This window comes from Salmo trutta, chromosome 21, assembly GCF_901001165.1.
Source record: "Salmo trutta chromosome 21, fSalTru1.1, whole genome shotgun sequence".
Taxonomy (NCBI): Eukaryota; Metazoa; Chordata; class Actinopteri; order Salmoniformes; family Salmonidae; genus Salmo; species Salmo trutta.
Genome location: NC_042977.1, coordinates 5,955,296 through 5,965,090, shown reverse-complemented (window position 1 = coordinate 5,965,090; position 9,795 = coordinate 5,955,296).

Sequence of the window (9,795 nt, the reverse complement as noted above, 5' to 3'; positions counted from 1 at the left end):
TTGAAATGCAGGCAATAGGTTTGCAGATAATGTAAAAAAAAAAAAAAAAAAAGTTTAATAAATGTATTAACATGAAGAAGTACATTTTCTTGTTTAATAGTTTCCATACCTTAAAATAAATGAAAGATGACTGGCTGCAATACACAATTTCCATGTGGTTATTTTGGTGTACATACAGCTAATTTTAGCACAGGACATCAGGAGCACCTGCCAGCAAGCTGTTGCAGTAACTGTACATAGAAGAGCCCTTAACCTCTTTACACCCGTGGGAATGGGCCTATATGGATAGGGCTACATTTAAATGTATTCTTACAAAAATGAATATGAAAATGTATAACCATGGTAGCAATTGAAAGGGAACAGTTTGGAGATTATGGGAAAATTATTAGACCAAAAATGAGGACAACAGTTCACATTTGTTCACATTCGTTGATAACGAAATCAGAAAATACTCCGGATACATTCAGTAACATGATAAGAATATTCCTGTAAAATGTCAGGCAGGTGCAACAAAAGAATAAGGCTTTTTTGAACTCTCCTAGCTGTGCCGTTGAGGAAATAGAGCAAGCACACTTGCAGTTGTTTTGTTTGGGCAACAACCCGGCAACCCCGTCATCACACAATTAGTGTTGTATTCGCAATCGAAAAACGATGCATTATAAATCGCAGTCTGGGACAGGTGGGCATCATATGAAAGCTTGTTCTATTGCCAACATTACCAACAACGTCATAAAATACAATATTACAGTGTTAGGCTTCCATAATGCAATTCTGGGAAACAATTTTGGTGTGCATAGAAATGAGTCATGAGTGCGCGTGCTGTGTTCAGAACAACCCAGGGCATGGCACCATGTAATCTTACAACTGTACATCAAACATAGTGATCATAAATGTGACATGAGTTTTATATGGAACTGTGAAGTGCATTCAGGGGTGTTTGGCTTGCTTGTATGACATAAGTCTCAGCTTTCAAAATACATAGAGTCCTTTTAATTTATAGCGTTTCCCTCACTCAGACAATTGCCCAATTAGCGAGAAGGATGGGGGGCAACTTGTCACGCGAGTTGCTCAAGTTCAGAACGTCTGTAAATCAAAACTCATACAGCGCTATAAGGCGCAGAGTCAGAGCTCTGACGTCATGTATATTTAAAAATGTAATCTTTATTTAACTAGGCAAGTCAGTTAAGAACAAATTCTTATTTACAATGACGGCCTACCCTGGCCAAACCCGGACAACGCTGGGCCAATTGTGCGCCGCCCTATGGGACTCCCAATCACAGCCGGATGTGATGCAACCTGGATTCGAATCAAGTACTGCAATGACGCCTCTTGCACTGAGATGCAGTATCTTAGACCCCCGAGCCACAAGGGAGCCCAAAATAGCATGTTACTGTACAGTGGAATGGTAAACAGATTATAATAGCAATAAGGAACTTTAGGGGTTTTGTGGTGCATGGCCAATATACCACGGCTAAGGGCATTGTCCACAATATTTTTCCAACATCTCTCATACAGAAACATACAGTTTCCACTGAAATGTCAGTTTTTCCATTGGAAGGTTTAGTGTGGCCTAATATTGTACTTCTGTTCACCAGTTTGGCTACACTGTTACTGAGGGCCTGTGTGTTGAGCAACACTGAGGTTTACGCACAGAGAATGTCCATTATCTTCCAAGTCCATCAGTTCAGAGTTACTGGGTTAAAGTTCATGTTTAGGGATAGTATCCAGAGTATTCCTGATTTCTGGATCCACTCATTTGCCTTTCTTCACCTTTGAAACCCTTTCCTTTCACTTCTTCATGTGTTTTGGTACTTTGTTTTTTCCTCTGTTGCCATTTTCTTATTTTCCTAAAATGCCTAAACAAGTTTGGATAGAGCTAGAATATTAGATTAAAGATGTGTGTGATTTAAGGTGACCCAAGTTCAGCCTGGAAGAAATCCAAATATTTTGGGACTAATTTGAACATGTCTCAAATTAGTTTAATTTCATATAGACCATGTTATAACCTAAGAAAGTAGAGGCCAGTCCTATTAAAATGTATTCCGATTACAGTTACAGGGTTACAATAACCACTGGAGGTCAATTTTGTATTTCAATTTCATCCAGTCATACACATCCCTCCAATGCAATAACATAAAAGGTCTGTTAAATATCGAAAGATTACTTGACAAACCCATTCTTGTCGTTAACAGTCACAGCCCCAATGGAAACGTACCTTCTTGGCTATCTGCTCGTTCCTTGCAAGCGATTGGCTCTGGTCTTGAGGGCAGCATGCAGCCTGGGAGACGGGGGTTGCCTGTCAGGCATTGTTCATGGCTTAAATGTCCCACGAGCGCAGCAGGCCAGGTACTTCTATGCATGCTCAGGCGCACAAGCTCCCTCAACATTAACAAGACAGAGAAACCTGACATGCTCGAAGGTTTCCGTTTCATCCAAGTCACTGACAGGCTGAGGTTGGTTTTAGTCTATTGAGAGGTGGGTTGAAGAATGTTGAGATGTGGGTAGAGGTTATGTTAGAATTTAGACGAGTATCGTATCAAATAACGTAATACAGATAGGCCGTGAATGGCCTCACACACCAGTACTGTAGGTGGTGGTGTATGCACCTGTCATAACTCATAAATGATGGTTATGAAATAAACCAAAACTTGTTTTTCACAAGTGTAGCGAGTTGTGAACTCTGCGAACAACGTTTCCACTCAGACTGAGAACAGTAAATAACTGTAATAGAGTTTTAAAGACCCAGGTTCACTCAAACATCTTTATTTTTTACTCTTGACAGTTACAGCTGATTTCGGGATTGTATATGGATTCGCTCTCCTTAAATAGTTCTTATCTTATGCATTCGTTTGTCTCTGACTTGTTTAAATGGAACTTTTCGCCACAAGCTCCTGATATCAGAGCATAAAAACTACAATTTGTCCTGAATTAGTCTAGGGTTCATGTGGGCCCAGCTATATCCTGTCCCGAGCTTGGTTTTCCCTGGCTAAAGGGCTAGCGGAACTATGCTAGTTTTCATCCTCATTGCCAAACTTCTTAAATACTGCACCCTCAACTTCAAAACTCGTTTGCTTGTTATACAATCATGTAACTAAGAAATTCACTGGAAACAAACTTGGAAATTAGTTATTGTTTTGTTGCGAAGTCATGTCTGGTTCTAGCCATATGTAGTGGCATAAAACGGTGGCGAAGGGTATCGTTGCTACTTAACGCGGATCCAAGTTCAGTTTTGAGATCCACCGGTGTCACTGGCGTATGGTTAGCTGGACGTTTCTAACTGGTTTAGGAACAGTGAAAACGGGCCGCCTCTCCCCGCTTGGCTGGATGGGATATGTAGTGATTTTATAGTCCAGGCTCGCAGTCGGCTTTCAAATTCACCCCAATGGTGTTCGATGTGGTTGTGCGTCGTTCCATAACAGGTTTTAGCGGTATTATATTGGCCGTATACCACACCTCCTCGGGCCTTATTGCTTAAATTACCATCATATTGAACAAACTTTGGGAGTCATGCGATAACATGTTGTGTGGTCCTCCCATTATGTCTCGTCGGGAAAGCATGCAGTTCATTAGCCTACAAATAAAATAAACTTCATGCTCCTTTCCAATAAATGTCGAGGGTCTTATTTCTGGTGACATGATTATCAATGCTTGGCTGCAGTTTGACAAATAAAAATAATCTCTCTATTTTGTCCATAATCTCATAATGTAGGATAAACCTGTACTGTATCTGCGAGCTGTTGGCTAGAGCGCACATGCCAATACCAGAGTAGGCACACTAGCAATATAACGCAACAGAACAGTTTGTGACAAAATCATCAGTGGAGTTGAAAATGCGATGGAAACCCATTTAACTTGTATTTTGTAATTCGTTACATAGGAATTTAACCGCAAAATGTATTATATGCACTACGTCATCACGCACGGCCTTTTATATGGAAACATATCTCTGGTGGGAAAATTGTTAAAATGCGGGATTCGCATGCATAAGTCTCTTCAAACCCTACTTCCTTCAGATTGAAATACTGTCAAAAGTACTGTCAGAGCCTCAATTAAAAATGTAAACATTTGCCATTGATCACATAACTTTTTTTGACATGGTGGTTTTACGATTTTTTTTGGGGCCAAAAGAGTTGGACTAGACTAAACGGAAGAAAATGTACTGCAACAGGAAGGGACTAACTGAACTTGTCCAATACGAAACTCTGGTTTCCGTTTGCTACATTGTGTACAAATGAATATGACCCTGGACTTCAGTGAGCAGATGTTTTTCTTCAACACATTCTAAAATTGGTGTATGTGTGTCAACCTCAGGGGCAGATGGGGATAGAGTGCTGCAGAGTCTCCTGTCCTGTTACCAATGGAAAGAGCACAGGTCAGTGATCATTACCCACACCCTAGAGGACTTCCCATGTCCATCCCTTCACTCCTCAAACCTGTGCAGGGACCAGCGCTTGTGACCCCCACTGCTTCCTGGAGTGGCTTAGAACAGTGAGCGCTGAACTCAGTTGGTACGTGCAGAACCCTATAGTTATGATTATCTAAATATGGCTCTGGGTACTTGTATGAGAGAGGAAAATCTGTCTTGGTGTCAGCAACTTCTCCCTTGTTTAATGTTTCTCTCATAGCACCCACATGCAGAAAGCTGGTGGTGATGTTTGTTGTTGTTCATGGTTTACAGTCACAATACAGCAGCCAGCTAGCTACCTTTCGACATATGTCTGTCCAGAGCCCCAAACACCAGTGAGCCAAGCCCTGCTGCTAGAAGACATACTGAAGGAACTGAGGTAAGTTCACCTTCTGCAACATATCCGAATGTATCGGTCAAACAAAAGGCAGTATTTGTAATTCAATATTGGTGAGACAAAAAAGTTGTCCAAAAGGGAGAACAGTACAGATAGTACAATGAGAGTGCAGATTTATACAGTTGACTCCTAAAACACCATCTTAATTATCTGATTTAGTGAAGGCATTTAGCAAATTCCCAGGTCATCATTGACAGCGTCCTACAGAGTTCGCACCTGCAAAGCCACAGTCTAGGGACAGCAGTCTACGACTTGATAACATTTGTGGACTCTGAATTAAGCTTGTCAACTGTATTGCACCAAAAATTGCTCTCCTTTGGTTTTGTTCAGTGTTGGAAATTCACTTCAAAAAATCAAGTCTTAAATATATACTTATTTACTCTGGTCTTCTTAAACTTTGGCAGTACTTTGACGAGCCCAAATTCACATGCTGACTGTCTCTGACTGCACACAGCTTCAGGGACAGTCTCGTTTCCTATAGACACAGAACACAGGTTCCAGAAGGGAGGCAATAACTTTTATAATGTCATCCTCTTCAAAAACCTGCTGCACATGGGCAAAGGCTCCCATGATGACTTTTTTTAGTTCATTGTTTTTCAGATTCATTTTATACGTTTGGAAAAGGTATTGTACAAAACAGTTCCCAAAATGGAGTTATTTTTTTATTTATTTAAAGACTTATTTGCATAATCTTTTTTCCCTCTCATCTTGAATAAAACAATTGAGTCCCACTGAAGTACTCATAGTATAATATACATTTTAGGAAACAAGACCACTGCAGACACCAACACTAGAGTAAATTAAGGGATTAAATTAAGGAGTGGAGAATTGCTTGTTATGTTTATGGTAGATATGTCCTGAAAGGACTGAATTGAAACGGATTGACCCCAACTCCGACTAACACACAATAAAAAGGATTAACAAGTTCTAACAGTTTATTTTAATAGCGAGTATAGATTTCAGCATCTATATAAAAACACATTTGAAAAAAACTTTACAGATAGTAAATATTCTACTTACTGTTCAACAAAATAGGTCCCATGTACTGTATGCAAAAATACTGTACCAGGATTTCAGTCTAAAGGCAGTTCACACAGTACATACTGTAGTTCTTCAGCCTGAAAAAATTGCAAGGGTGAGGGTTATACAATTCAGATTTAGTAAAATATTTTGCTGCTGTACCAAAATAGGGTCAATTTCAACAATGCTTCTTGGAATCTTTCAACAGAATGAGTGAATTCTGTGTGACTAGACAAGCCTCTTGGCATCATGCTGTGTTAACATAAGACACATTATTTATATAATCTCTTGCACTTTTTGTCAACAAGAAAAATGCTTGAAACATTGGGTTGCGGAGGTGCAGTATGGGTGATCTTATGTATACATTACAGTAACTAAGCTACTCTGGTCCAAGTGTTAAATGGCTAATATTTCTAAAATCAGCCTTCAGTGATACAAATGTTTAATGAAACATGTAAAGATAAAACAAGGAGCTATGACATGCTTATCAGGCACAATATTTGGGGGCAGATTGCATCCATTTCCTGGAGAGGGAATAGGTCAAAGGCAAAAATGCAAAAAACAAGTCTCTTTAAATGTTATCCAGCCCTTAATCTGTAGCGTGAATTAAATGTGCAGTGATGTTAACAATTTGATACCTCAACAGTGCATTCGGAAAGTATTCAGACCCCTTGACTTTTTCCACATTTTATTACTTTACAGCCTTATTCTCAAATTGATGAAATATTGTTTTTCCTCAATCTACACACAATACCCCATAATGAGACAAAGCAAAAACAGTTTTTTAGAAATGTTTGCAAATGTATTAAAAGGAGTAAAGGACAAATATTCAGACCCTTTGCTACGAGACACGAAATTGAGCACAGGTGCATCCTGTTTCCATTGATCATCCTTGAGATGTTTCTACAACTTGATTGGTGTCCACATGTGGTAAATTCAATTGATTGGACATGATTTGGAAAGGCACACACCTGTCTATATAAGGTCCCACAGTTGACAGTGCATGTCAGAGCAAAAACCAAGCCATGAGGTTAAAGGAATGGTCCGTAGAGGCCAGAGACAGGATTGTGTCGAGGCATAGGTCTGGGGAAGGATACCAAAAAATGTCTGCAGCATTGAAGGTCCACAAGAACACAGTGGCCTCGATCATTCTTAAATGGAAGGAGTTTGGAACCACCAAGACTCTTCCTAGAGCTGAACAACATACCCACAGCATGATGCTGCCACCACTATGCTTCACCGTAGGGATGGTGCCAGGTTTCCTCCAGACGTGACGCTTGTTTTCATCAGACCAGAGAATCTGATATTCATCATGGTCAGAGTCCTTTAGGTGCCTTTTTGCAAAACACCAAGTGGGCTGTCGTGCCTTTTACTGAGGAGTGGCTTCCGCCGGGCCACTCTACCATAAAGGCCTTATTGGTGGAGTGCTGCTGAGATGGTTGTCATTCTGGAAGATCCTCCCATCTCCACAGAGGAACTCTGGAGCTGTCAGTGACCATCAGGTTCTTGATCACCTCCCTGTCCAAGGCCCTTCTCCCCTGATTGCTCAGCAGGTTCACCTTCCAACAGGACAAACACCTTAAGCACACAGCCAAGACAACGCAGGAGTGGTCTCAATGTCCTTGAGTGGCCCGGATTTGAACCCGATCGAACATCTCTAGAGAGAGGCCTGAAAATGGCTGTGCATCGGCACTCCCCATCCAACCTGACAGAGCTTGAGGATCTGCAGAGAAGAATGGGAGAAACTCCCCAAATACAGGTGTGCCAAGCTTGTAGCGTCATACCCAAGAAGACTCTAGGCTGTAAACGCTGCCAAAGGTGCTTCAACAAATGTACTGAGTCTGAATACTTATGTAAATGTGAATTATTTTTATTTGTAATAAATTAAGAAATTCTAAACCTGTTTTTGCTTTTTCATTATGGGGTAGTGTGTAGATTGGGGGGGACTATTTAATACATTTTAGAATAAGGCTGTAATGTAACAAATGTGGAAAAAGTCAAGATCTGAATACTTTCGGAATGCACAGTATATATGAAGGCCAAAACTGAATTCTGACGTGGATAGTGAAAAGACAGTGTTGTAATAGACTAGAGCCGAAAGTGATGAGTAGACTGACCCAAGAAGATACTTCACATGTAAAAAAAATAACAGCGATACAAACCATAAGGAATGACTCAAAAACAAACTACTGTGTCCAAACCAGCTTCACTTTAAATATTTAAATACTTCATATACACTTGACAATATAAATAATTACATTTTCCACTATTTTAAAATCAGTACCATGAATATTAACTATCCAAAAGGCACATGCCAAGACATGTTTAACAAATACATCAGGGTAAGCATGTGCCTGATGTATTTATGGTACTATATTCACGGTACTGAGAAAAATGACATGTTTTCCCTGATGTATTTATTAAACATGTCTTGGCATGTGTGCCTTTTTTGGATAGTTTTCATAAAACTATCACATCACACTGCATTGGCCCGATTTCACTGCAATAACATTACAGACTATTCTCACTGATGATCAGAACCCACAATTTGTGAAGTCGTGGAAAAAGAAGTAAAGGACAAGGCACTGCTGTGGAACTTAGCTAGAGCCTTAATGTGTAGCCTAGCCTCATCACAACTACATACAAATATTGCATTAGAATCTTGTAATTGTCTCTCCCTTGCGGGCATGTTTCATGGAAGGAATAATTGAAAAGTTGCAGAATATTTAATTATAATATTCTAATAAGTCTTAACTTAAAACAAAAATAATTTATCATAGAAACTGTTTGGTAGCACATACTGTCCCCAAAGCCAAATAAGATGATAAATAAAAAGACTACCTGGGTGAAATATCTACAGAGACTATATCAGTTAGACAAACCTAAATACAGTCAAGAGCTTTTTAAAAGTTGGTCTGAGACAGACTTTGGACCGGATTCAGTTAAAGGCGCATTGTTAAGGCACTACACTGTTGACAAAGTCTTTTAAAGGTAACTTCCCTGACCTTCGAAGATCGCATTCATGGTGGAGGCTACAGAGCGCAACTCAAGCGTAAATTACCTTCAAAAGTAAAGTGCTCTATGCTTATCAACAACGGGCCTTTGATTGAATCCTAGGTGCTATTCAACTTAATAGCAATAAGTCCCGTTTTGTATGGAAAGTCTTACAGGAGTCTAAAGAAAAAAGTTAATGTAGAGAATCCAATAAGCTGCCAATCCACTGGGCTGCACTGTTTTCCCAAGAGTTAGTTCCAACACAGTTAAGAGTTCAGAGCATCACATCTTAGTGCAAAGCTCCACAATGGAAGTTGCTTGGGTTTTCGTTACGTCATAAATAAATGCTGATCCATGTTGACACAACATCCAACCCAAATCAATCCCGAGCCGAGTAGGACAGACACCCTGCTATGTAAGACACATTGTGTATTCATCAATGTCTTCTCCTCCTCCAATCCCTTCAATTTAGTTGAACCTGTAATGCAGCATGGGATATTGTATTTCGGAAGTCAGGGTTATTGGGTAAAGGGTCAACACAAGGTTATCAGGATGCTAGGAAGGCGGGATTTAAATGTCTAGCAGGAACGTCTACAAAATGTTATTTTTAGCTGGCCCCCTTCAATGTGTGCACTCACACATACAATTCATTACATACAGTTTCTTCTGAAAGTATTCAGACCCCTTGACATTTTGTTACAGCCTTATTCTAAAAATTGATTAAATAAAATGTTTTCCTCAGCAATCTACACACAATACCCCATAATGACGAAGCAAAAACAGGTTTTTAGAAATGTTTGTAAATTTATTGAAAATAAAAATCCGATATTATTTACATAAGTATTCAGACCCATTGCTATGAGACTCAAAATTGAGCTCAGGTCCATCCTGTTCCCATTGATAATCCTTGAGATGTTTCTACAACTTGGAGTCCACCGGTTGCAAATTCACTCGATTGGACATGATTTGGAAAGGCACA